The following is a 27971-nucleotide window of genomic DNA, read 5'->3' on the forward strand; positions in this document are numbered from 1 at the left end:
TCTGTTACAAACATACATTCATACGTCTGAAGCTAATAAAAGCGTATTAAAATGAACTCATGTCTGATTAGTGTCAGAAAAATACGGATTACAAAAAAGGCCTGGTATTTATTTGTGTTTTTTTTAGTGTATTGTGTTATGGCCCACCGATTTGTGGCTATCAGAGTCAAAAAAAACTTCATCCATATAATTTCAACCATTCAATATATGAGGTGTCGGTACTTTTCTAAGCGACATTACATCATCTAGTACAGTCAGCTTCAAAATTGCGCAACGCACGAAATATGTATCTCATGATGGTGTTCTAGCCTTCTTTCGATTACCGGATAGCGGAAGGTCAGTAGTTTGGTTCACAGCCGGAAACCACTAATTGTTCTATGAACCCATCATAGTTACGTTTTGATTAATGATTATTTTAGGGATATCATCAGTCAATTTGATTTATTTGATTCTTGACATCAGAAAGCTGATATTTCGCCCAACTAAATATAGTTATAACGGCTGCTCCACCCTTCAAACCAAAACGCATTACTGATTCACGGTAGAAATAGGCAGAGTGGTGGTACCTACCCGTGCGGACTCACAAGAGGTCCTACCACCAGTAATAGTATAATATGTTTATCAGGTAATCGCCAAATCACAACAAATAGCTCATGCTGAGTTATTATAGAGTCTATGACAGTATGGCAATCTGCTGGTCTAATATCTCTTTATTTAATCGAAAGGGGGGTGCTTTAAGATAAGTAGCGACACAGCTATCCCTTGGGCAGTTTTAATATCGCAGAAAAAAAAGGAAAAATTCCGTAGGATCTACTAATAAAATTAAATAGATCCATTGATCTGATCTTTAGACTAATGACCACTTTATGTTAACAGTAATGAATTACCCAATTCGCTGCATCTATTTTAAAACGAATTGTACACTAGGGATGGGGCGACTCATTTTAAATCAATTCAATGTGTTTGCAAATTATTTTTGTGTCGTTTAAAATAAACTAGAGGTCCCGCAGTAGTCGAAATTCGACTATAATTAATTGGAATTGTAAGTTTGTACACTATTATGATTGTATTTTATACTTCTATAATCACAAATTTCGCCAAAACTACACTATAAAAAATATTAACAAAGACAAACAATATTTAGTCTGGAGCCCATAGACATCTACAACGTAAATGCGCCACCCACCTTGAGATATAAGCTCTAAGATCTCAGTATAGTTACAACGGCTGCCACACCCTTCAGACCGAAACGCATTACTGCTTCACGGCAGAAATAGGCAGGACGGTGGTACCTACCCGTGCGGACTCACAAGAGGTCCTAGCACCAGTGATCTGTATTCATTATCTGTATTCATGTAGATAGGAGGTAATGGAGCTTAGGTAAGCACAGCGTAGCAACATTAAGATTCACTTCATCTAATAACTTTAGTCATGGAGTTGGAACGTTTGCCTACGTTTGACGCTAGGGGTGCTGTTCCAACTGCATACAAATTTGAGTTAACTTTTACGTTATCGAGAACGTTAAAAAACTCGAACTAAACACACTGTAGGCTTTTGTTTTGTTCGACTGAGGCTCTTCTGTCTGAGAGAGGTGCTGTAATTCCAAAAACCAGTCTTACATAATCGTTAATAAGATTGCAAATTGAAAAATATTGTACGATCGTAACAGCGACCGCACAGTTGCTTCTGATCTATACTAAGATTGAATTTCGAATTTTTATTATAATAGGTTATTTTATGTACACGTGTACACACTTTCTGTTTTATTGGTTTTGGTATTAGCCACCACTACACATACACAATAAGCACTAGTTGCATATTTTAGTTACAGTAGCCTATATCAATGGTTATGTCGATTTCAGAGGCGTATACCTATTTTTATAATGAAATAATATTACTTAAAATTAGTTAAGTTGTCGTATAGGAAATCTGTAGGCAGGGGCTTGGCTGTGTCTCTGGCATTGCTAACGTCTATAGGAGACGGTAACCACGTAATTACTGGTGGTAGGACATCTTGTGAGTCCGCGCGGGTAGGTACCACTACCCTGCCTATTTCTGCCGTGAAGCAGTAATGCGTTTCGGTTTGAAGGGTGGGGCAGCCGTTGTCACTATACTGAGACCTTAGAATTTATACCTCAAGGTGAGTGGCGCATTTACGCTGTAGCTGTCTATAGGCTCCAGTAACCACTCAACACCAGGTGGGCTGTGAGATCGTCAGCCTATAAGGGCAATAAAAAAAAACTTGTGTCAAAAATGGCTGCCCAAAGTAGCTAACACTAGCATTAAAGGCTCAACGTGTTTGTTTGTTACATCAATACTATCATAATTTAACATAAGTTCCTTGGAAGTTCCAGACCTACTCAAAACAGTTTGCATTGTATCACGGAGCTTTAATATTTTGTTTTGTGAAAAAAAGAAAAATCTTGGTTGCCTGTTATTAAACAGTAAATGAATAGTTATTGCGTTATTTTTTGATTTCCAAACAATGATTTTAGTTTTCGTGATTACTGATTTCTTTGTGGAACGAGATGTAATTTGTTTTTGGTATAAGTTATTTTGCATTGTTAGATAGACGAAAAGGCGAAGCTCCTGATTAGGTAAGCTTATCGTCAACGTGGCTCATGGGCATCAGCAATTCCAGGGTATGCATACGGTTAAAGAGTCTAATCTGTCTGAAAACCTAAGAAATTACTCAATTCGTGAATATTAATTTGAGTTATTATCTGTTTGTGTTTATCTATACTGGTGGTAGGACCTCTTGTGAGTCCGCACGGGTAGGTACCACCGCCCCGCCTATTTCTGCCGTGAAGCAGTAATGCGTTTTGGTTTGAAGGGTGGGGCAGCCGTTGTAATTATACTGAGACCTTAGAACTTATATCTCAAGGTATGTGGCGCATTTACGTTGTAGATGTCTATGGGTTCCAGTAACCACTTAACACTAGGTGGGCTGTGAGCTCGTCCACATATCTAGGCAATAAAAAAAAATCTATATATTAATACGTGAAGCAAAAGCTTTGTACCCTTTTAACAAAAATTAAGCGCGGACGGAGGAGTATCAAATTTCCCACACTTATAGAGAATATAGAGAAGCAGTGCAGAATGCTATTATTTTTTAAAAACCGTGCATTGAAAATACATTAAATCAATAACAAAAACATTATACATATACACACTACCATGTGTTTGATACACACACATACATATATATGCTCCATGTTTATTGTCAATCTTTTGTTATTGCTCAGTCTGTGGTCGAATAGAGAATAGGTTAATATTGTTTATATTTAATATAGCGGCCCGCTCCGGCTTCGCTCGGGTCACAAAAAATTCGAAATAAAAAATTATAATATACGTGTAAGGGTTAATGTGTATTAACCCTTATATTGGCGTCAGGTTTCTAAAAATATAAAATTATAAATATAGTTTAATGAACTTTTATTTTCATTCAAATAATATTTGTTTTTATCTATTATTATTATTTTTTTTATAAAAAAATATAGCCTATGTCACTCGGGGATAGTGTAGCTTACAAACAGTGAAAGAATTTTTCAAATCGGTTCAGTAGTTTCGGAGCCTATTCAATACAAACAAACAAACAAATCTTTCCTCTTTATAATATTAGTATAGATATAGATATGGAAGTATAGATATAAATTATTTGTCTACAGTGTAGTCTTGGCAAAATCTCTGATTATATAAGTAGAATAAATAGCATTTGACAATAGAACCTTAATAATGTTCAAACTTATAATTTAAATTAATTATAGTCGAATTTTGACTACGGCGGGACCACTAGTATATTGAAATGTTGATTGTTGTTTGGGGCTAAAATATAAATAATTGAAAATGTATATTGGTTTAAGATTTTACGTCATTCCAAATACTCATCATCATCATTATCCTGCCCTTCTCCCAGTCATCTGGGGTCGGCGCAACATGTTTTCTCCTTCCATACTCTTCTATCATATACCATTTCTTCGTTCACTCCCCTCTTACCCATATCGTCTTTCACGCAATCCATCCATATCTTCTTAGGTCTACCCATTCCTCTATATCCACATTCATAGTTAACATTTTCTTACCAACTGTTAACGAATCAACGTCACGTGATACATTGATGGCTGTGATTGGCCAACGATGACGTCATATCGCACGAACCAATCACAAAACAGGAAACGCAACAGTGGCACCAATTGTCAAAATTTAAAATTATTATAACACGAAGAAAAAAGATGGACGCGCATTTCAATTTTGTATTTGTAAAATAATTAAAAACAATATAATGAGTATTTGAAGAAGTAAACGCATTTATTCATTTTCTTGGCCACCTCAAGATACATCTAAGAAATAGACGCAACATTTCTATTGGACCTTCAGCACCGGATCATCAATTAAGTTGAACCAGACGCTTACTTGAGAGACGCATCGGCCATTGAAAAGGAAAATTCGAAAAATCTCACCAAATTCGCAAGATTACAGTGCTTTGGCAAGGCGTGCTAACCAAAATTTGCAAAAAATTTTTCCCCTTCGCGTATATAGTAGTACTCTGCTTTCTTCAAACCCTTTTTGTTTTTCATTTTGCGTACGTACGTACTTTGTTGTTTTATTATTTAAAAACTGTAAGTACACCACCATTTACTTGTTTCCACAATGACTACATCAGATCATAAGGTAGAATTATTGATGAAAGATCTTACAAAAAAACGCGCATCTATTAAATGTCGTTTGAATAACTTTGGAAAATACGTGAATTCATTCGAAGGTGTAGAATTAACTATTCATCAACGTACCGAGCTAAAACTGCGGATGGCAGGATCGCAAAGTTTAATGAATGATTTTAACCTCGTTCAGACTCAAATAGAAGACATTAGTGTTGAAATTGATATTGAAAAACAGTTAGAATCGCGTGAAGATTTCGAGCAAAAATATTATAATATTCTTGCCCTTGCTGAATGTCTGACCACCGCTGATGAAAAGTCAAAAGGTATGATGTCTGAACCACCGATTACAAGTTCCAAAAGTATTAAATTACCCACTATATCTGTCCCCACCTTTGACGGCTTATATGAGCACTGGTTAGAGTTCCGCGATACATTTTTGTCATTGATACATAATAGTGAAACAATTACAGAAATTCAAAAATTTCATTATTTAAAATCGTCTTTGTCCGGGAACGCTAAATCGGTCATAGATTCCATAGAATTCTCTGCTAATAATTATAAAGTTGCTTGGGAACTACTGTTAAATCGATTTGATAATACGAAACTATTAGTACATAACCATGTCAAATCCATGTTTACCATGCAATCGTTGACTAAAGAATCACCAGTGCAATTACGCAGATTAATTGATAATATTTTAAAAAACCTTCGCGCTTTAAAGCTTTTAGGGGAACCTACAGAGTATTGGGATACGTTAATCATTTACATCATTGTCACAAAATTTGATTCCATTACCGAACGGGAATGGGAACAGCATAAGTGTAGTTTAATTACATCAACCAATAACACCAAAACTGTAGTTCAACTAAATGACTTACTTCAGTTTCTTAGAAATAGGGCGGATATTTTGGAAACACTTATAGTATCACACAGTAAAGCAGGCGTATATAGCGCGACAGACAATAATAAAAAGCAATTCAGTAACCAGTTAACATCTAAATTTCATTGCAATATAGTTTCAAATAAACCAAATAATAATAATAAATCACAAGGAAAGAATGCACGTAATTACAGACCCTGTATAATGTGTAATGATTTACATCCGCTATATTCATGTCAAAAGTTTTTGGACCTTAGTGTACAAAATAGATTAAAATTTATCCAAACTAAACAGTTGTGCCCTAATTGCATGCGTCCAGGACATACTGTTGACACCTGTGTGTTCGGGCCATGTCGAAAATGTGATCAAAAACATAATTCGTTAATTTGCGATGTAATTAAAAATTATGATCATAGTTTCCCTAAAGTTACGTTGCCATCTTGTGAACAATCAGTAGTCCCGTCTAATACGAAAGATAATTCGAACGCACACTCTTTTCAGGCGCAAACTACTGACACAATTGATAGCATGCATCCAGCGCAACCAGTTTTGCTGTCCACAGCTATTGTAGAAATACGTAGCCAGTCGGGTGTTTACCATCAAGCGCGCGCTCTACTCGATAGTGGCAGCGAACGTTCATTCATCACACAAACACTTTGTGACAAATTAAATCCACCTATATTACAGTCCACTCAAAAAATCCACGGCGTAGGGAATACAATAACACAGTGTTCGCAGTCCTGTGATATTGAGATCCAATCACGCACTGGTAGTTATACTGCACGCATTCAGTGTTTAATTCTACCACAAATAACATCAAACTTACCTATGAAGACATATAACGTTAATTTGTTTACCATACCGGATAACATTGTACTTGCAGATCCAACGTTTTATGATAGTCAGCCGATTGACTTATTAATAGGCGCGGATTTGTTTTGGGAATTAGTTAGAGAAGGTAAAATGCGACTTAAAAATGGCCCCTATCTACAAAATACGCATCTTGGTTGGATAATCTCGGGCTCATTTCAATCTATTACACGCAAACAAAGACATGTTAGCTGCAACTTTACGCAAACCGTTGACAGTGACACATGCTCATTAGATCAATTATATACGCAATTTTTGGGAAATCGAAGAATTACCAATTAATTTTCCTAAGTTAAGTAACGAGAAGCGCGCTTGTGAGGAGCACTTTATTAAAACAGCCTCATGGATGGCCGACGGGCGGCTTAAGGTTCGATTTCCGTTTAAGCACTCTCCGAAGTTGTGAAGGTGACACGCGCACACAAGCTGAACGTCGTTTTTATGCCTTAGAGAAAAGGCTGCAACGCAATCCTAGTTACAAACAAATGTAGATCAACTTTATACACAAATACATTAACTTAGGCCACATGAGTCTTGTACATAGTTATCAAACACCACATTATTTTTTACCTCATCACGGTGTGTTTAAAACATTTAGCGCAAGAGTGTGAGGTTCCGTACGTGAAAGAAACCTAATGATAATTTTTACGTGGACGACTTAATTTGTATTGAAAATAGTATTTCAAGATTAAATCAAATTTGCGAAGGCTTTAAAATCGGCTTATTTAATTTTACGTAAATGGATTTGTAACTTTGACTGCGCTACTAATGACGACGCGCAAAATGTTAAAAAAAAAACTCGGCCTAGCAGGAGATAACGTTCAAAGCAAAACTTTAGGTATTGGATGAATTAATGTTTTACACGCAAATTAAGTATGATGCCAACAACATCATTACGAAACGCATTATTTTATGGGCGCATCACAAATTTATGACCCCTTAGGTTTAATTAGTCCAGTTATTACTATCGCTAAGATATTATTACAAAAATGTTGGCTGTTGAAACTTAATTGGGATGAACCGGTTCCTTGTGACGTCGCGCAATCATGGGATCGGTTTGTTTCTTGCCTATCATTGTTAAATAACATACACATACCGCGCTATGCTATGTGTATTGAACCCATATGTATAGAACTACATATATTTACAGACGCTTCGCAAACAGCCTATGGTGCTTGCGCTTATATTCGTACTATTGATAAAGATTCAAGCGTTGTTACGCGTTTATTGTGTTCTAAAGGTAAAGTGGCTCCGCTTAAAGCTATAACTATACCTAGGTTGGAACTATGCGGCGCTGTTCTAGGTGCGAGACTATATAAAAAAATTAATGAATCTTTGCGTTCTAATTTCAATAAGGTTGTGTTCTGGACAGACTCAACTATTGTCCTGGGGTGGTTGGGTATGCCGACTAACTTACTGAAATCATATGTTCAAAATAGAACTGCAGAAATTCATTGCTTAACGAAAGATCATCCATGGCGCCATGTATCTGGAAAATAAAACCCAGCTGACCTGGTTTCGCGAGGTATAGGTCTAGATACGCTTAGTACATCATCATTATGGTGGGAAGGCCCTGAATTTTTGAAAGATTCCAATTTTGAGGTACCAAATGTAGTCAATAATAAATATCTAAATGAAGAAGATTTACCTGAACTAAGGTCAAATATTGCTTGTCAAGTAGCTAATTGTAATAATGATAATATTCTATATCCATTTTCTAGATACTCTCAGTTCATAAGAATGAAGCGTGCAGCAGCGTATGTATTGCGTTTTATAAACAATGCGCGTTACAAGAATAACAAACGGACTGGTTTATTAACATTAAATGAGCTTAATTGTGCTGAAATAATTTTAGTTAAATTTTGTCAACAAGAATCTTTCCCTGATATATACGGGTCTTTAGTAAAAAGAGAAAAAATAAAAGCTAGTGCTCAGTTATTAAAATTGAATTTATTTATTGATAATAATCTTTTAATACGCGTCGGTGGACGTATTCAGAATTCACTCGACTTTAGCTACGATAAACGTCATCCTATTTTGTTACATTCTAAACATAATTTTACAGTTTTATTGTTTAAATATGAACACACTCGAATGATGCATGCTGCGCCGCAACTTCTTTTGTATACGTTACGAGAGTCATGGTGGCCTATTGGAGGTCGTAATCTTGCCAAGAAGGTGGTACATAGTTGTATGAAGTGTGCCCGATTGCGCGCAGTAACTGTTAATCCCATAATGGGGAATCTGCCTCGAGAACGACTGCAGCCAGGTTTTCCCTTCTTACGCTGTGGAGTGGATTATGCAGGACCAGTGTTCATTTTAAATCGTAGGGGTAGGGGAGCAAGATTACAAAAATCGTATATAATATATGTTTATTTGTATGTTTTGCTTCACGCGCCGTACATCTCGAGCTTGTGACCGACCTTTCATCAGATGCTTATCTGTTGGCACTGAAGAGGTTCATTTCACGTCGAGGAAAACCTATTGAAATATACTCCGATAACGGGCGCAACTTTGTAGGCGCAATGAATGAATTCGCAAAGTTTTAATTTGATGTTCAGATGACATTAAGGCATACGCGATTTCTCAAAATATAAATTTTAGATTGATACCGTATTATGTTAGTCATTTTGGTGGCTTGTGGGTGGCTGGTGTTAAAAGCTGTAAGTATCATTTGTGGCGTGTGGTTGGCAACGCACACCTTACATTTGAAGAAATGAGCACAGTACTATCGCAGGTTGAAACTGTCCTCAACTCCCGACCTTTAAACCCTATGTCCTCAGATCCACAGGATTTTCTTCCACTTACCCCAGCTCATTTTTTGGTTGGCCGTCCGCTAACTGCACCTGTACCTGATGACCTTCACGATGTTCCGGCTAGTCGACTTACCAGATACCAGAGAGTTGAACAGATCTGCCAGCACTTCTGGAGCCGCTGGGCTAAAGAATACGTGTCAGAGATGCAAACCAGGAGCAAATGGTACCAACTTAAGGGTGAGCTCAAGGAAAACATGTTGGTTCTTATAAAAGATGACAACTTACCGCCATTGAAATGGAGCTTGGGACGAATTATCAAAACATATCCAGGCAAAGACAGATTGTCACGTGTGGCTGATATTCGCAAAGCGGATGGGATTGTGAGACGGGCATTCTCCAAAATCTGTCCGCTACCCTTACATGAAGAATGATTACGCACGATAGCAGCTGCTGTGTTCCTGAATGATCACCGCCAATTGTTGGAACCTGGTGCTTCCAAGGCCGGGAGCATGTTAACGAATCAACGTCACGTGATACATTGATGGCTGTGATTGGCCAACGATGACGTCATATCGCACGAACCAATCACAAAACAGGAAACGCAACAGTGGCACCAATTGTCAAAATTTAAAATTATTATAACACGAAGAAAAAAGATGGACGCGCATTTCAATTTTGTATTTGTAAAATAATTAAAAACAATATAATGAGTATTTGAAGAAGTAAACGCATTTATTCATTTTCTTGGCCACCTCAAGATACATCTAAGAAATAGACGCAACACCAACCTCATTTTCATTTCGTCTCATCACATGTCCATACCATCCCAAACGCGTACTTCTCAGCTTCTCATTCCAAATACTATATTCATAAAAATAATTTATTAAATCCTTTCTATTTCGACAGCATATGAAGCTCTATTATATAATATAAAGCCATAACCTCTTAAAATTATCACTTTAAAACAATTGCTAACGAAATCAGATTCGTATCAAAACGTCTTATGTGTGATCTGCTTTATACGAAATAGGCTCTTATGTAAACCTAGTATAGATAAAATTACTTTCATATATCGTTTCATATGTAATTACATATTTTTGGTCGTTACATCGGTATAGTCTTCCGGTCATTTTGTTATGTTATTTAATGTATTGATGAGAGCGACATGTCAGTTAGGAAATTAAGATTTTTATCTATGAAGTACGTATTAAAACTGACCTCAATAACCTTTGTTTTAGGCGCAATTTCAATTGTCTTAGAGGTAAGAATCGATTAAGCGTCAGTCTACTGTGACATAAATAAAATTGAGTCACATTACTGATGGTAGGACCTCTTGTGATTCCGCACGGGTAGGTACCACCACCATTTACGTTGCAGATGTTTATGGGCTCCAGTAGCTACTTAACACCAGGTGGGCTATGAGCTAATCCACCCATGTAAGCAATAAAGAAAAACACATTATTACAGTTCCTGTACAACTTGGATGTCCCAGAAAACAAAGACAGGTGGTGGTGGTAGCAGTTAAAGATAATAGAAAACGGTGTAATGTACCATTTACCAGCGAACACTCTAGTTGATACAACATTATCAGCAGTTGCCAAGTACATGCGGTGATGGATCTTCTATTTTTATATTTATTCTTTGCGAGTATCTCCTCGTAAAATTTCAAAATATTAAAACGTCATTTATGTTTAAGAATAAAAGAAACATTAAAACCTTTAAAAAAATTCGCTTTATTACAATTTTTTGTAATGTCATAAGCGATACCGTCGCCATGGCTTCTCGAAAGATTTTTTATTTACCTAATGTCAGCTATAATTTTTTTCTTTTTGACTTTGGTGTCAAGAAATATACTTAGTTTAAAAACCTAAAAAAAACAGGTTTGGACAGCAAACCGAACTAACAATTCATGTCATGTCTTATAAAACCTGTTGATACTGGTCAGGATATTAGAGCGAAGTTATAAGGTTATTGTATAATCATTGGTGCGTTTGAAAATTTTCGAGTCGGCGATAATGATGTTTTTTTTTATTACTTAAATGAGTAGACAAGCTCACAACCCACCTGGTGTTAAGTGGTTACTGGAGCCCATATAGACATCTACAACGTAAATGCGCCACCCACCTTGAGATATAAGTTCTAAGATCTCAGTATACTTAAAACGGCTGCCCCACTCTTCAAACCGAAATGCATTACTGTTTCACGGCAGACATAAGCAGGGTGGTGGTGCCTACCCGTGCGGACTCACAAGAGGTCCTACCACCAGTAAATGATGTTCAAAGATTCCAAACATATACCCCAAACTAATGAAAGCGTGTTAAAAACAATAAAACTCAATCAGGTGTCAAGGTTTGTATAAACTAGCATCGTGAACAAATTTTAGTGGTTTGAATTGTCTATTTGTTTGTTTATTTGTAAAACGTGATAGTAACGATCGTGAGTCATTAACACAATCAAATTAAGTGGATGCTCATTTAGTGCGTGTTAAGTGCAAGTTCATTTAGTGCATGATAAGTGCAAGTTCTTTATTAATCATCTATCATCAAGGTGGAACTGAATGTTTATTTTGTTTTAGACCTAATGCTAATAACCATAATTGCAAATCATGCTATATCGGTGAACGCGGTAGCTTTTGTGGTAAATAAACCCGTCGCTTGCAACGAAGGGATCGACGAGTGAATTAACCCATAGACACAGCCCACTAAGTTTCTCGTCGGATCTTCTCAGTGGGTCGCGTTTCTGATTCGGTGGTAGATTCTGCGAAGCACTGCTTTTGCTTTTGTTAGCAACACTCCGGTTTGAGCCCCGTGAGCTACCCTCCACTTCAAGGAAGAATCTGATATAGCCTCTCAAGGCTATCAGCATAGGTAGGGGAAAAAAGTAAATAAAGGATGACAGTGCACGATTTTTGACTGCATAGTGTCAGTGTAGAATAGCACCACTCCATCTCTTGTGTGTATTGGTGTAAAAGGATGACAGAGGGAAGCCATCATTAGAGAACGGGCAGCAGCATTCTCTGTGTTTAATATCAGGGTACTGCGATCGTCAGATGTATTGTAAGACTGAATGGGTAAGTACAATTATCCTGCTGATTTCTGTCGCAAAATAATCATGGGTTTCGGTTTAAGGGGTGGGACAGCCATTACATAATACAATGGAAATTTCGACCTCATGGCTCATGCGGGTTGCGGCAACTGTTCTTTTCTTTTTTATTGCATAGTTGTGTGGACGAGCTCACAGCCCACCTGGTGTTAAGTGGTTACTGGAGCCCATAGACATCTACAACGTAAATGCGCCACCCACCTTGAGATATGAGTTCTAAGGTCTCAAATATAGTTACAGCGGCTGCCCCACCCTTCAAACCGAAACGCATTACTGCTTCACGACAGAAATAAGCAAGGCGGTGGTACCTATCCGTGCGGACTCACAAGAGGTCCTACCACCAGTAAAAAATGTAAGCTGATCGTATTTTTCATTATTCACGAATGGCCTATCCATAACTTCCAATAATCCTTTTAGAAATTGCGGTCACAACTCAACGGACGAACGCTCGGTTCATCCGGACCAAAACAAAAACGGTCTTGCAAGCGATTCCCACAGCACCACTTCTCAACGTCATCATTATTAACTTTTATTACTGTTTACTGTTTACGACGAAATATCCTGACGAAATATGTAAATTAGTTTACTTATTGTTTGATCATACTCGTGTTACGGTTCTTGTAATAGAATTTCGTTTATTTGTCAATAATTACTTTAAATGCTGAAATAGATTTAATGCGATGACGTTTACTATCAGCCCGAATTTCGTTTAAATTCATAATAATTATTTATTATTTACTAGCTGACCCGGCAGACTGCGTAGTGCCTCAATCGATAAATAAAAGACAAAAGGAATCCATCCGATGGGGGACACATCAAAGGACAAACAAAATTGTTATTTTTATTTAATTCCGAGCGTTTTCATATTTATCTACCTTTTAAACCTTCTCTGGACTTGCACAAATAATTCAAGACCAAAATTAGCCAAATCATGCAAGCAATTCATTTTTATATATATAGATTTAAAAACATATCGACTTACTGGTGGTAGGAGGTCTTGTGACTCCACACGGTTAGGTACCACCACCCGCCTATTTCTGCCGAGAAGCAGTAATGCATTTCGGTTTGAAGGTTGGGGTAGCCGTTGTACTGTTAAAACTGAGACCTTACAACTTATGTCTCAAGGTAGGTGGCGGTATTTACGTTGTAGATGTCTATGGGCTCCGGTAACCACTAGGTCGGCCGTGAGCTGGTCCACCCATCAAGGTAATAACCAAAAACATTACAATATGCTGGGAATCTAACGAGTAACATGTACTTTCTGTTATTTTTTCTTTCTTTCTGGCTTTTGTTACTTAGATCTAAGTACAACTTTGCCCACGTCGGGTAGTGGAGGTATCAACATAATTATGTGTATCGGACGTGACGTCAGCTGTCATGCCCTGCCGCCAGCCAAGCCGCCAAGCCATGTTAACACGCCACCTTCCGCCACTGCCGCTAGCCAAAGCCAACGAAGGGGGGATAGTGTTATTAAAACAAGCCACGCCAGCCATTTCTACCTGCTTTCTGCTTTCTTGCATAAATAAAAGAACTTTTCGTTACGCTGCTGGTACCACGGTACCACGAAACGTGGTCGTGGTAAGCTCGTCACTATCGCAAACCATCTTCCAACTATTTTCTATAGAATAGAAGGAGCGCATCCATAAAAATAAATAATAGTTTAAATAACTAACAAAATACGATTTTTTCGTACACTATTTTTAATTCAAATTTATTTTCTATTTTTTAGTTGGATTTTCTATAAAAAGCGTACTTTGTTAGTTTTTTTAAACTATTATTTGTTTTTCATTTTTTAGTTGAATTTAAATTTTACCAATTTTTTTTTTCAATATATATTTTTTTTTAAAATTGAATTGTCATCGGTCCTTCATATGTATACCAAATTCCGAGCTAATACGACGTTTTGAAGGGGGTCAAAATCATGTTCAAATATTCCGTTACAAACATACATACGTGTATGTGAAGCGTTGGTTCCCGGCTCGGTAGTATGGTTAAGCCGGTTATCGTCGCGACACACACACTGGGTCTGGACAAACCAATCGATCCCTGGTCGGGGATGGCTACGGAACTTGCCCAGCAAGGTATCCTAGGTCCCCGATGTACGTCTAGGATTCAACAAATAGTGTAAATGCACATACGCACCTGGGACTGCCACACGGAGCTCCTGGACGCGTGCACTGTTCCAGAATCACTAGGCCTTTGTTAATGAATTATAATTTAACTTCACCCGCGGTCGTCGATTTCGGTTAAGTTTAAAATGTTCTAGATTCGGTTGCGTGTTGCTCGGCTCCCGTTCGTAATCGATGTGTGTGTGCATGCGATGTAGCTTCGCTGTCATTTGCTGGATCCGAACGTGGAGATCGATTGGCGTTGTAAAATGTCAGATTTAAAATTTGCCGCGAAGACGGCACATACCGCCCACCAAAATACAAGTTATTGGATTTTCCACTAAGTTAAAATGATAATGAAAACCAAAGAAATTACTAAAGAAACCTACATCTAAATTAAATTAAAGACAATATAATTTTAATAATTTTAGAATTTTAGTTAATTAGAATAAATAGGTAGGGGAGCTAACTTCGTTAATGGCCTAGTGTAGAATTTGCCATTGGCTGTACGGACAGTGGCAATACGAACCACGCCATCAGGGCTGGCGTGAAGCTTGGAGACACGAGCTAAAGGCCAGTGCAACGGCATTGTACTTTCACTCTTAATCAGTACAACAGAACCATCATTCAAAGTTTCGCCCCTTTTGTTCCACTTTGCTCTCTGAGTTAGGGAATGCAGATACTCGGACTTCCAGCGTTGCCAGAAATGCCGCTGGAAACGTTGAATCAATTGCCAGCGATTCAATCTAGACATCTGATCATCCAACAAGTTAGAATCTGGAACGGCGGTAAGTGGTTCCAGAACCAAGAAATGTCCCGGCGTTAAAACGTTCAAATCGTTAGGATCTGAACTCAAAGAGCAAAGCGGCCGAGAATTTAGCAAAGCTTCGATTTGAACGAAAAGTGTTGTTAACTCTTCGAACGTTAAAGTTTGATTACTTATAATACGATGTAAGTGAGTTTTAGCTGCTTTAATTTGTATTTCCCATACACCTCCGAAATGTGGAGCAGAAGGGGGATTGAATTTAAATTCAATGTTTTGAGACTCAGAAGCAGAATGCATATAAAGATTAAGGATCTTCTGAGCTCCAATAAAATTCGTACCACAATCGGAGTGTATAACATTCACCCTACCGCGTCTCCCAACAAAACGGCGCAGGGCAGCAATAAAGGCTTCGGACGAGAGCTCACTAACCACTTCCAAATGAACTGCTTTGGTACTAAAACATACGAATAGGCACAAATAGGCCTTACCGATTTTGGCACCGCGATGCTTACCGAGTTTGATTTGGAATGGACCCGCGTAGTCCACGCCAACAATAGAGAATGGTTTGACTTGATTCACACGAGAAGCCGGCAAGTCACTCATGAATGGTTCCAATAATTTCGGATTAGTTTTATAACACGAAACACATTTTGACAAGCAATGACGAATAGCACGTTTAGAAGAGAATACCCAAAACAGCTGCATCAAAATATATTGTGTCGTTCCCAACCCAGGATGACAATTCTCTTTGTGAATTGCTTCGATGATCATGTATGTGAACCTAGAATGACGCGGCAACAGAGCAGGATGCTTATGACTAAACTCAAGACCTTGGTCGTCCAGGAATGGATTGAGTTTTCTCCACGGTTTGGGTAATGGTATACCATTCTCGAGCTTACGAATTTCATCCTGAAAGTTGAGAAATTGAATTCGCTTGGTAATCGTCATCAGGGCCCCATGAAGTTCTGCACGACCTAAAAAGGTACCCGGAACACGTGTCTGGTTTTTGTTAGCATTTCTGATAAAACGAAGACAATAACCAATAATACGTTGAACCTTACGAATTGATGAAAACCTTTCGAGCAAAGAAACGATAAAGTTAGGTTCATCATTCACGATCAACGAAAAACAGCGTTCCTCGGCAAGCATATCAGTCTCGTTCACCTCGAGACCGGAATTTGAAGGCCATGAAGATGAAGGTTGCTGAAGCCAGCTCGGTCCCGCCCACCATAACTCACTCTGGAGTAGGTCGCTCGGACACATACCGCGGGAAGCTATGTCCGCAGGATTTTCATTAGAGCGCACGTGATTCCAGTGAGTTTCGGGGACAGTTTCTTGGATATGACTAACCCTATTAGCAACAAATGTTTTCCAACGCGAGGAATGGCCACGAATCCATGACAGAGTTACCGTTGAATCTGACCAAGCAAATGTATCAGAAAGCGGAAGTAACGGTACATACACTTCTTTTACGAATTTGAGCAGGTCAGCGAGCAGAACCGCAGCGCAGAGCTCTAGCCTCGGCAATGAAACTCTCTTAATTGGGGCCACGCGAGACTTAGCATATAAAAGGATACTCCTATGACCATTATGTAAGTAGTCCAGCATGAAGTCCGAATACTGCTCATGAAGGTTTGGGCTTGAAAGAAGTCCTCGCTCCAATGAATGAAATCTTCGCAATGCATTTTCACGCGAACCCGGAAACTTTAACTCCCCATCCCTCTGCCTAAACGGCAAAGAAACGATGTACCTTCCAGATGTACCTCGAGCGTGGGTTTCAGTGAAAAGTTTCTCACATTGTTGCTCGTCCGGCGTTAGAACTGATGATTTAGGTATGACCTCCAACTCCCACAGTCTCCTCAATTCCTCATGGAGAGGAGTATCGTGTTCTCTTAGAAAAAAAGAATTTGAGTGTTTTGTCTCATCCCTGCATTTGACATTTCCCATCAGGATCCATCCGAAGATGGTGTTCAAGGCTGAGGGTTCATGAAGACTACCTGAAATATTTCCGGGCAGTAACAGCGTTGAAAACATTTCAGCACCGATAAGCAGATCTATTGGTCCAGGCTTATTATAATTCGGATCAGCGAGTCGCAAATTACGTAGGTGTTCGCATGAAGAAAGATCAAGACGAGCGGTGGGCATTTGTGCACAAATAGATGGTAAGATGAGAGCCGTTAAATTAAATAAATTCTTTTGATGAATTCCGAGTTGAAGCTCCACCATTCCAGTCACTGACGTCGATGATTGCCCCAAGCCACAAACATTTCGTGAAGTTTGCTTAGGCTTTAAGCCCAATCGTTCCATAGCTTGATTAGAAATGAAATGTGATTGACTACCAGGGTCGATGAGTGCGCGAAGAGTATGAAAGTGACCAGATGAGTCGCGCACTTCAACGTTAGCAGTAGCCAGCAGAACTACAGAGCTACCATTCATGTTTGTAAAAGCCTGGTTTGTGGCTCTTGACTAGAAGAAGACGGTGGCAGTCGATTAATCGATACATGACTCTTGGCTACGTCCTCGCTGCCAGTGTCACACAAATCTCGATGGAGAAGCGTGTGATGGTTCTTTCTACAAATTTTACATCTGAAGATAGATTTACAATTTTTTAATTGATGCGAGGCGCGTAAGCAATTGAAACACCATCGATGAAGCTTCGCATGATTGTATCTATCATCTACCGATTTTTGTGAAAATGATTCGCAAGAGACTATAGTGTGCTCACCGTCACAGTACGAGCACTTGAGTGTCGGTGGAGTAGAATTTACTACGGTAGTTGGTGTCAGCATATCCTTAGAATCGTTCTTCTTCGGTGGGGTGTTTGATAAAAAAGTAGAAACCGGTTTTTTATTGAATGACACGACGTTATGAATCGCAGCAGAACGTGGCTTATCCGGAGCAGGACGATCATGAACAAAGAAGTGGCCATCGCGTATAAGGGCTTCGCATTTGTTTTGTAAAAATCGTTTGAGGTCGTTGAAGGCTGGCAACTCAGAATCTGAAAATTGTATTTCAAAAGCACGACGAGTGTTTGAGTCCAGCTTTGAAAGAACTAAGTAGCTAAGTATAAAATCCCAACTGTCAGTTGGCAGGTTTAACCCTTTCAATATCGATAAATTTTCGTTAAACAAATCAAGACTACGTCGAAAGTCAGATGGAGAATTTAATTTTAAATTTACATTAAGTATTTCTTTCCAACAGGTGAAAGCTAAATCACGCTTATTTTGATAACGATCAATCAATGTTTGATAAGCCTCCTGATAGAATTTCCCTTCATAAGGGAAGGAGCGTATGAGTGCCACGGCATCTCCAGACAAACTTGATATTAGATAATGCATACGCTCTGAGTCCGTAAGTGTTGCGTTGTTATGAATGAGGGAGTGGAATACGTCATGGAATTTAGGCCAACCTTTTATTTCACCTGAAAACTGCGGTACAGAAATTTTAGGAAGTTTTATGTTGTGACTTGTTACCTTGGAAGATTCTAGCGAAGTGTTCAATTCGCTACCCGTTTTGATAGTCAACTGCCGATATATAGAAAGAATCTCCATATAAATATCATCAAATTCCATGCGAAGCAGGTCCTCAGCCTCCTCATCGCAACTGTCTATCAGTGATATAATGTCACCGTATGCAGCCTCAAAGGCACTAACAACTTTTTTTACTTCCGGAAAACAAGCAAGGAAGGTGTTACATTGTTCCGGATCATATTTAGCCGCTCGGGCAATAACTAAGGTTTTCTTTAATCGATTTAAAGATAAAGTACGCTTCCGTCGCAATACTGGTAGGTCCTGAACCGAAATTTCATCTGTGTCCATCGACCTCGATTTACTTTTCTTAAGTACTGCACACGATACCTTCCGCTTCACGGAATGTGACATTCTTAATCGGAGCTACGATTTTATTTCAATTGAATTCAAAAAAAATAAAACAAAAAAATAAAAAATTAGAAAATAAGTACTATGAATATTTGAAGGAAAATAAAGGATTAATGTAAAATGTTTTTGTAATGTAAAATGTTTTGTAATTACGCAACCAATACAAAAGGATAAAACTACAAGGTCAATAACCCATTTGCAATTGAATAACTCAGGTAAAAGATGACGTATGTGTTCGTATACCTGAGTTGTAAGTATTAGAATAATATCGCAAACACAAAGAACCGTAATCACCAAACGATATTTATAGGTAGGTAGGTAGTACGGAAACGAAAAATGAATAAAATAAAAATTCACAAAGTAACTCATTAATTTCTCAATACGTGGACGGTATTTGATCGTGTCAAAACAAGATTGGTATAGGTTTAGATTTAAATTTAAATGTTTTAAAATTAAACCAAACGTGATATTATTTAAAATCGGTATTAGCACAACAATTATATTTATGAGAATATAACTTTGTACCAAGATACATAATTAACTGATGGGCGAACAATGCAGCGTTATACGTTCAACAAACGAAGACGGAGGGTATCCTCGTAAAGTTGACGACAATTAATCTAGAATTATTTATTAGATTCTCTTTTACGTTTAATATAATGAATTTACAAATTAATGCACTGAAGAGAATGAAGTACATACACCGTTATGTTATTTGATTGTATGCACAGCGTTACGGATTGCAATTAATTTGCACAGTGGGTTGATGACGTGATTCGTATTGTCTTAGGCCTAATGAAATTGATCGTAATATAATTAAGAAAGCGGTTAAAAAGTAGTTACGTTAAATACTAGTTAAATTTAAGAACTTGTATTTTGCTGTGACGGTAGATTTCCCGGGTTTCGGCACCATAAAATGTATGTGAAGCGTTGGTTCCCGGCTCGGTAGTATGGTTAAGCCGGTTATCGTCGCGACACACACACTGGGTCTGGACAAACCAATCGATCCCTGGTCGGGGATGGCTACGGAACTTGCCCAGCAAGGTATCCTAGGTCCCCGATGTACGTCTAGGATTCAACAAATAGTGTAAATGCACATACGCACCTGGGACTGCCACACGGAGCTCCTGGACGCGTGCACTGTTCCAGAATCACTAGGCCTTTGTTAATGAATTATAATTTAACTTCACCCGCGGTCGTCGATTTCGGTTAAGTTTAAAATGTTCTAGATTCGGTTGCGTGTTGCTCGGCTCCCGTTCGTAATCGATGTGTGTGTGCATGCGATGTAGCTTCGCTGTCATTTGCTGGATCCGAACGTGGAGATCGATTGGCGTTGTAAAATGTCAGATTTAAAATTTGCCGCGAAGACGGCACAATACGTCTGAAGCTAATAAAAGCGTATTAAAATAGTTATCATGAAAAAAATCGAACGATTACGTCAAATAAGTCTAAACTAAACAAAAGATTATCAGATATCCTAAAGCGAACAAAAGATCAAACCAACGATAGTGAAATAGTCATTCAATACGACTTATTAATCCGCGCTATTGTTAATTTTTCTACTCACACCGAGCATGACAAGCGTGATAATTGTGTTCACATAAATATTAAATGACAATGCCGTTTTACACAAAAGCAAATAAAACATTACATAAGTACTGTTTGTCGAAAAACGCTTAGGAATACATTCCTAACCTGTGGCTTGCAATTTGACATTTGACATTAGTTTTGAAGTTGACAATTAAGCCTAAAAAGAGATACGGATATGCTTTTTTTACTTATAACTAAATATGATTCAGAAGGTTTTTAAATTATACATTTTTTTATTCGATTAATTTTTTTTAAATAATAACAAAACAAACTTTAATTTCTGCGTTTTAAGATTTTGGCTCCGTTTTTATATACATATATAGATTATTTATATTTTTAATTGGTTTATATTCACATTCCAATTACCACCTCAGTGTTTATTATTATTATTGTATTTTTTTATTGCTTAAATGGGTGGACGGGCTCACAGCCCACCTGGTGTTAAGTGGTTACTGGAGCCCATAGACATCAACTATGTAGACGCGCCATCCACCTTGAGATACAAGTTCTAAAGCCTCAGTATAGTTACAACGGCTGCCCCACCCTTCAAACCGAAACGCATTACTGCTTCACGGCAGAAATAGGCAGGGTGGTGGTACCTACCCGTTTGGACTAACAAGAGGTCCTACCACCAGTAATAGAAAGTACTTAAAATCATATTCATAGCTGTATATTAGATTGGGTCGTATTATGTCGTCGTATTACTGAATAGATGATGACCGAGCTTTGCTCGGTTTTTTTTGATAACGCCATTTTTTTGTGTCTTTAAAGCGGTTAGTTGCCCTCAATTAAGAAAAATAGTATTATTATTCGCCAATAGATGTCGGGAAGAGTTGATTATTGAAAACACGAATAAAACAACATTTTCTGAAGATAAATCGTAGCTAGATCGATTTATCGCCCCCGTAATCCCCTGTATACTAAATTTTATGAAAATCGTTGGAGCCGTTTCCGAGATTTAGATTATATATATTAATATACAAGAATTGCTCGTTTAAAGGTATAAGATAAGAAAACACCTCGTTGCACGATAGCAATAGAAAGGTTATTCGAACGGAAAACATCTGAAGATCTTTACAAATTCATTCAAAACACACACAGAAGTATCAAGACGTTTCAAATATTTGCATTGCACAATCACAAAAGCACCGTCTTTATTTATTTCCTGTACAATTGCGAACTATAACAACACCAAATAAGGTTGGAAAGTGTATGTACGCTTCGTTACAGGTCAAATTATGTTATTATTTGTTACTATTCACGGCTCTATCGGAGCTTGTATCGCGTGTGGCCAAAATACGATCAATTTGTATGGGAAATATGGGTTCGTTCACTCGACCTCACTAGGCGTAATAGTCAAGCAATCACATGATTTTTGATCCAAATTTATATTATTGTTATAAATGTAAAAGTTTTTTATGTTTATATGTAAAATTGTAAAAACGCAAAGTAGGTTGAAAGGACTCACAAGAAAATAGATAGTTTAAATCCTGGACTAACACATATTATTGTATTTTCTTAAATGTAATGAATGACCCGGGCGACGTCGGAAATCTCATGGTATTATAATAAGTGCGACAGTGTATATTCCCTAGCCCACTGAGTTTCTCGCCGGATCTTCTAAGTGGGTCGCGTTTCCGTTTCAGCAAGAGCAGTGCTTCGCAGAATCTACCATCGGATCGGAAACGTGACCCACTGAGAAGATCCGGCGAGAAACTCAGTGGGCTGTGTCTGAGGGTTAATTTACTCGCCGAGCCCTTCGTCGCCAGCGACGGGTTCGACGAGAACGATGACTGGTGCTTGAGGGACCTAAAAGCACCGTTTGTGGATCGGGAGGATCCGAAAAGACGTGTTTGGGGCGACGTCGACTGCTTTCCATTCTGTCCGCAGGATCGGGTATGTAGTACCGGCGGCCACGATGAGAGGGTTCTCGTGTCGTGCCGCTTTATCGAAGTGGTTATGGACTAAAGAACGATACAATGACACAAGTAACTCTTCAACAATAAGCAATCTTTTTTATTTATTTATCAATCAAATAATAATAAAATATAAAAAAAAAATTTTTTAGACTTTTAGTACATCTAATTCCGTCCGTAATTACGAAAGCATCAAATAAATATTTATAATTAATACGTAAAGCAAAAACTTTGTATCCCTTTTTAAGAAAATTGCGCGGACGGAGGAGTATGAAATTTTCCACACTTATAGAGAATATAGAGAAGAAGTGCACAATGCTAATATATTTTTTTAAATAATGCATAAAAGATACATTAAATCGACAAAGAAAACATTACACACACTACATACCATGTATTTGACGCACACACGCATGCATACTATTTATTGTCAAACTTTTGTTCTTGACGTCTGTTGTCAAATTGAGAAATATTGTTTGTCTTGGTTAATATTTTTATAGTGTAGTCTTGGCGAAATTTGTGATTATAGAAGTATAAATAAAATACAATCATAATAGTGTACAAACTTACAATTCCAATTAATTATAGTCGAATTTCGACTACTGCGGGACCTCTAGTATTTATAATTATACCCCCGTACAAACACAGCAACGGGTCAATATACAACACAGTTTGTACATCGTAAAGTTAAAAATTAATACGTAATGCTATACGAACACACTATGCTAATTTAATTGCAGCAAGCGAATTCTTTAAGCTTCGAAATACGCACGCAACGGCTACAGTTAATGCAAACGACATTTGGGAATTACGAAAAAAAAAAAAGAAGTAAGCTAATTAACCGCGAAAGGGTTTAAATACCTAATTAAGTGTTCGTGCGATTTAGCAACGATGCCCCAATAATCTCATCTCAGAACAATCGTTTCTCATGCTACACATATCGGTGCTAGTTATATAACACGCAACGTAATCAGGAATTTAGATTGGGAGGCGTGGGCCCCAACCATTTCCTTTTTGAGGCATTTCTTTTTATTACTTAAATGGGTGGACGAGCTCACAGCCTCCTAGTGTTAAGTGGTTAGTGAAGCCCATAGACATCTACAACGTAAATGCCGCGACCCACCTTGAGATATGAGTTCTAAGGTCTTAGTGTAGTTACAACGGCTACCCCACTCTTCAAACCGAAGCGCATTACTAGTTCACGGCAGAAATAGGCAGGGTGGTGGTACCTACCCGTGCGGACTCACCAGAGGTCCTACCCACAGTAAAATGTTAAACGTGCATTGTTATTTAAAAACGGTCAACTTTTACAAACGAACAAAATACCTTATACAACCGCTACCCTTGAAATTATTTACCGTAGGGGGAATAGGTATTCGGGGTAGAATAGGGCCAAATCTGGGTTGTCACAATGCTTTTGTGAGATTAAAATTTGTTCAATTGAAAATGACTTTTATTTAATGTTTATGAATATGAAATAGTTTAATTGAGTCATCAGAGTTTTGTAACTGATTAAAGATATTGAAAAGTTAATTACCTAAAGGTAAGTGCCTACCTAACAACTAAACACTGAATAATTTCATAGAGTTCTTAAGTAACGTGTTCACCAGATATTGTAACCTCTTTCGCTAAGGAGGACCTGAGTCCTACCCTGTAGTGTGTGAGCTCGCGAGATGCGTGTCTTCACCGCTTCGATGCCACAATGATAAGGGATCGGTCGTGTGAAACGATATCATCGCAGCTAAGCTGTTCAAAGTCATACGGCGACGAGAGAAAGTCGAACGATACGAATCGAAAATAAAATTTACGGTAGACAATGAACTAAATCACATAACACACTCATTGTAATTAGTTTGAAATGTTAAAGTTATAATGATAATTGTCGCTGTTATGTAAGTGTGTATCTATAATATTTAGATGCGAAAGTATTTTGTTCGTTATAATATCCTCATTTTAACCACAAATCGATTAGATTATTTTTGTAAAGATAAACTGTATAAATCGGAACGTGACATGATTACTTTTAATCCGAGCAAAATTGGAGATGTTTAGCTTTTTTTTTTTTTATAACTACTAAGAGGCAAACGAGCAAGACGGGTCACCTGATGGTGAGTGATTCACCGCCGCCCACGGTCACCAGCGTTTACGCCAGTGCGTTGCCTACTCTTCAGATAAGCTGTTTTAATATATTATTTGACTTGTCACGTGTGGACGAGCGACTTCCAAGAACATACTTTACTGGTGGAAGGACGCCTCGTGGGTCCGCTCTGGTAGGTACCACCACCCTGCCTATTTCTGCCGTGAAGTAGTAATGCATTTCGGTTTGAAGGGTGGGGCAGCCGTTGTACTGTAAAAACGGAGACCTCGTGAACTGGTGTTTCAAGGTGGGTGGCGGAATTTACGTTGAACATGTCCATGGGGTTCGATAGCCACCTAACACCAGGTGGGCTGTGAATCTGTCCCTTCCCGTTTAAGCAATAAAAAAACTGTGAATGATCGACTTAGATACAGCAGATTCCGAACTGTATGACTAATTACTATCTGTATAAACAGGACGTAGATTTTGTCGATATTCCAATAAAATTCCAATTTCCTATTTAAAGAGGGGCGCGATAGCTCTGATTCCTGTAACCCCCGGGAACCGGTTAACATCAAAAGTGCCAATATACTGGGTGCCAGGAGACCGCTTCCGAAAACGAAAACAGACGAAAACGGACGACTAATTTACAAATCAAATCAAATCAAACTTTATTTTAGCTAAAACACGGTTTACAAAGCTGTTGATAGTTATTTTATAGAACAGCGTGTCTCTACCAGGCCGGTGTTTTTTTTTTTTTTTTTATTGCTTAGATGGATGGACGAGCTCACAGCCCACCTGGTGTTAAGTGGTTACTGGAGCCCATAGACATCCATAACGTAAATGCGCCACCCGCCTTGAGATATAAGTTCTAAGGTCTCAAGTAAGTTACAACGGCTGCCCCACCCTTCAAACCGAAACGCATTATTGCTTCACGGCAGAAACAGGCAGGGTGGTGGTACCCAACCGCGCGGACTCACGAGAGGACCTACCACCAGTAATTACGCAAATTAAAATTTTGCGGGTTTCATTTTTATTACACGATGTTATTCCTTCACCGTGGAAGTCAATCGTGAACATTTGTTGAGTACGTATTTCATTAGAACAATTGGTACTCGCCTGAGATTCGAACACCGGTGCATCGCTCAATACGAATGCACCGGACGTCTTATCTGTTAGGCCACAACGACTTCAAAATGCGTAAAATTATTAACATTACATTACACTTTTGATGATGGAGCTATGTAAACAAATATTGACTATTAGATGGGCCGTATGCTCATCTGCCTAAACGGGCAATAAAAAAAAATACATCATAAAAATAGTAAAAAATTACTTTATCAACTATCATATACGGAATGAAAAACATAATTATTCCATTATGGAATGACCCTATGTAATTATTAACACGAATGTTGACAAGACAATGAGATAATACCTTGACACTAAGCGTGATAACCAGTGATTAGCTGCGTGATTTACTGCAAACACTGCTGCAATATAGCTACTGGGTGTTAGACCGCTTCCAAAAACGAAGACAGACGATATTACTAATGACACCTTTGGGATGTAAAATGGGACGGAAAAAAAATCGATCCTGATTTAAAAAAAACATATTTTTAAAATGTTTTACTAGCATTATTTACGCTCCATCCTGTTAGTACAGCTGAATGAAACGATAGTTTCATAAAAAATACATTACTTTACTGAAAAAAAAAACCAGCAATGAAACACAAAATCAAAAACAGTTGATGCTCGGATCAACGAGCGCACGGGCGTGGCGCAGATTCGTGCAATTGCACAAATACTTATTTATACCTACTAATATATAAAATTCTCGTGTCACAATGTTCGTTCCCATACTCCTCCGAAACCGCTTGACCGATTCTCATGAAATTTTTTATGCATATTCAGTAAGCCTGAGAATCGGCTACTATCTATTTTTCATACCCCTAAGTGATTAGGGTTGTCCACCCCTAACATATTTTTTTTATTTGGACATTTTTTTTTGTTATAGTGAGGTATTATGTGGTTGAATGAGGTTTTGTTATTTTTATTATATATTCCCTCATCGTTCACAGCACTACATACCTCTTTCACTCATTTACCACATCCTTACACGCTTACAATAAGTTAGATTTTTTTTCTACACTAGAAATTCCCTAGAAATCTTATATATGGCAAAACAATGTTTGCTGGGTCAGCTAGTTATATACAAAATTGAATTGCTGTTCGTTAGTCTCGCTAAAACTCGAGAACGGCTGGACCAATTTGGCTAATTTTGGTCTTAAACTATTTGTGGAAGTCCAGAGAAGGTTTAAAAGGTAGATAATACATCCATACATACAAACTTTCACATTTATTTTAGTAGTATTTAACAGACCTTACCTGAGTCTTCTGTGACCATGATAAGTATAGTTCTAGAAAGGCCAGAAATTGTGTACGGAAATAAATGAACACGACATAAAATTGTAACAGTAGTCTTAATCAACATTCTGTATGTTAAAAACATTGTTAAGAAAACATGTAAACACACACTTTGACATTTAAGTGTACCCTTGAGGAAGCTGTACCGGTTGAGGAGCTGAGCATTCTCCGATTCAGTTGAATTATAATTATATATATGGCTTGTTTACTAGTAGCTTCCATGGGTTTAAATATGCTCATAATTCGGTCATATACATTTTTATATATAAAAACGAATTGCTGTTCGTTAGTCTCGCTAAAACTCGAGAACGGCTGGACCGATTTGGCTAATTTTGGTCTTAAACTATTTGTGGAAGTCCAGAGAAGGTTTAAAAGGTAGATAAAATTAAAAGTGTCCGGAATTAAATAAAAATAACAATTTTGTTTTTCCTTTGATGTGTCCCCCGTCGGACGGATTCCTTTTATTTGTTTTAAGTTTATTTTATAAAAAATGTTAGGTCTTTTGTTTATCGATTGAGGCACTACGAAGTCTGCCGGGTCGGCTAGTGGTAAATAAATATCTTAAATGTGTACTAAATTAGTTTTAGCGTCCAAATGTACTAGTACAAAATGACCTAGATGCAAATACTCGCTTAAAATGGAAAGGTCATGCTCTCACGCGTGTGCCATCCGCATGCGAGATTAATTGAGTTTTGGAAGCCTACCGGGCCCCGAACGATCACGAGAGCTCACATACACCACGACCGAGAGACGAGGTTACAAATAATCATCTTTCAAAAATAATGAAGTAAATGGACATATTATGTATATATGTTAATTATTAATTAAAACTTCTTTTTCGGCTTTAGCTCCAATTTACTTTTTTCATTTAATTATTACTCAACTTTCGAATATTTTCCAGTATTCGTGGTCACAAGCGACTAATGTTTGGTCAACTATTGAA

The 27971-nt window shown here is 37.9% G+C and overlaps 1 protein-coding gene and 1 long non-coding RNA gene across 6 annotated transcripts in view; one reads left to right on the plus strand and one right to left on the minus strand.

Moving 5' to 3' along the window:
• The window catches only part of LOC134199126 (uncharacterized), a 35229-nt gene extending 25338 nt beyond the window's left edge, over nt 1-9891 (plus strand). The window contains exon 2 of the long non-coding RNA XR_009973479.1: nt 9665-9891. This is a non-coding gene — a long non-coding RNA (uncharacterized LOC134199126). The remainder of the gene's footprint in view (nt 1-9664) is intronic.
• The window catches only part of LOC101747065 (mucin-2), a 91333-nt gene that overhangs the window by 38240 nt on the left and 25122 nt on the right, over nt 1-27971 (minus strand). The window contains exons 1-2 of one of the 5 annotated variants that reach the window (XM_062669319.1): nt 20124-20390; nt 14409-14607 (exon numbers count right to left, since the gene is read on the minus strand). The exons of 2 other annotated variants lie outside the window; for them this stretch is intronic. The gene's annotated coding sequence lies outside the window, so the exon portion shown is untranslated. Of the gene's footprint in view, nt 1-14408; nt 14710-20123; nt 20391-27971 lie in introns of those variants that run through there. 2 more of the 5 variants (XM_062669320.1, XM_038012034.2) reach the window with 2 other exon arrangements.

This window comes from Bombyx mori, chromosome 7 (assembly GCF_030269925.1).
Source record: "Bombyx mori chromosome 7, ASM3026992v2".
Lineage (NCBI taxonomy): Eukaryota > Metazoa > Arthropoda > Insecta > Lepidoptera > Bombycidae > Bombyx > Bombyx mori.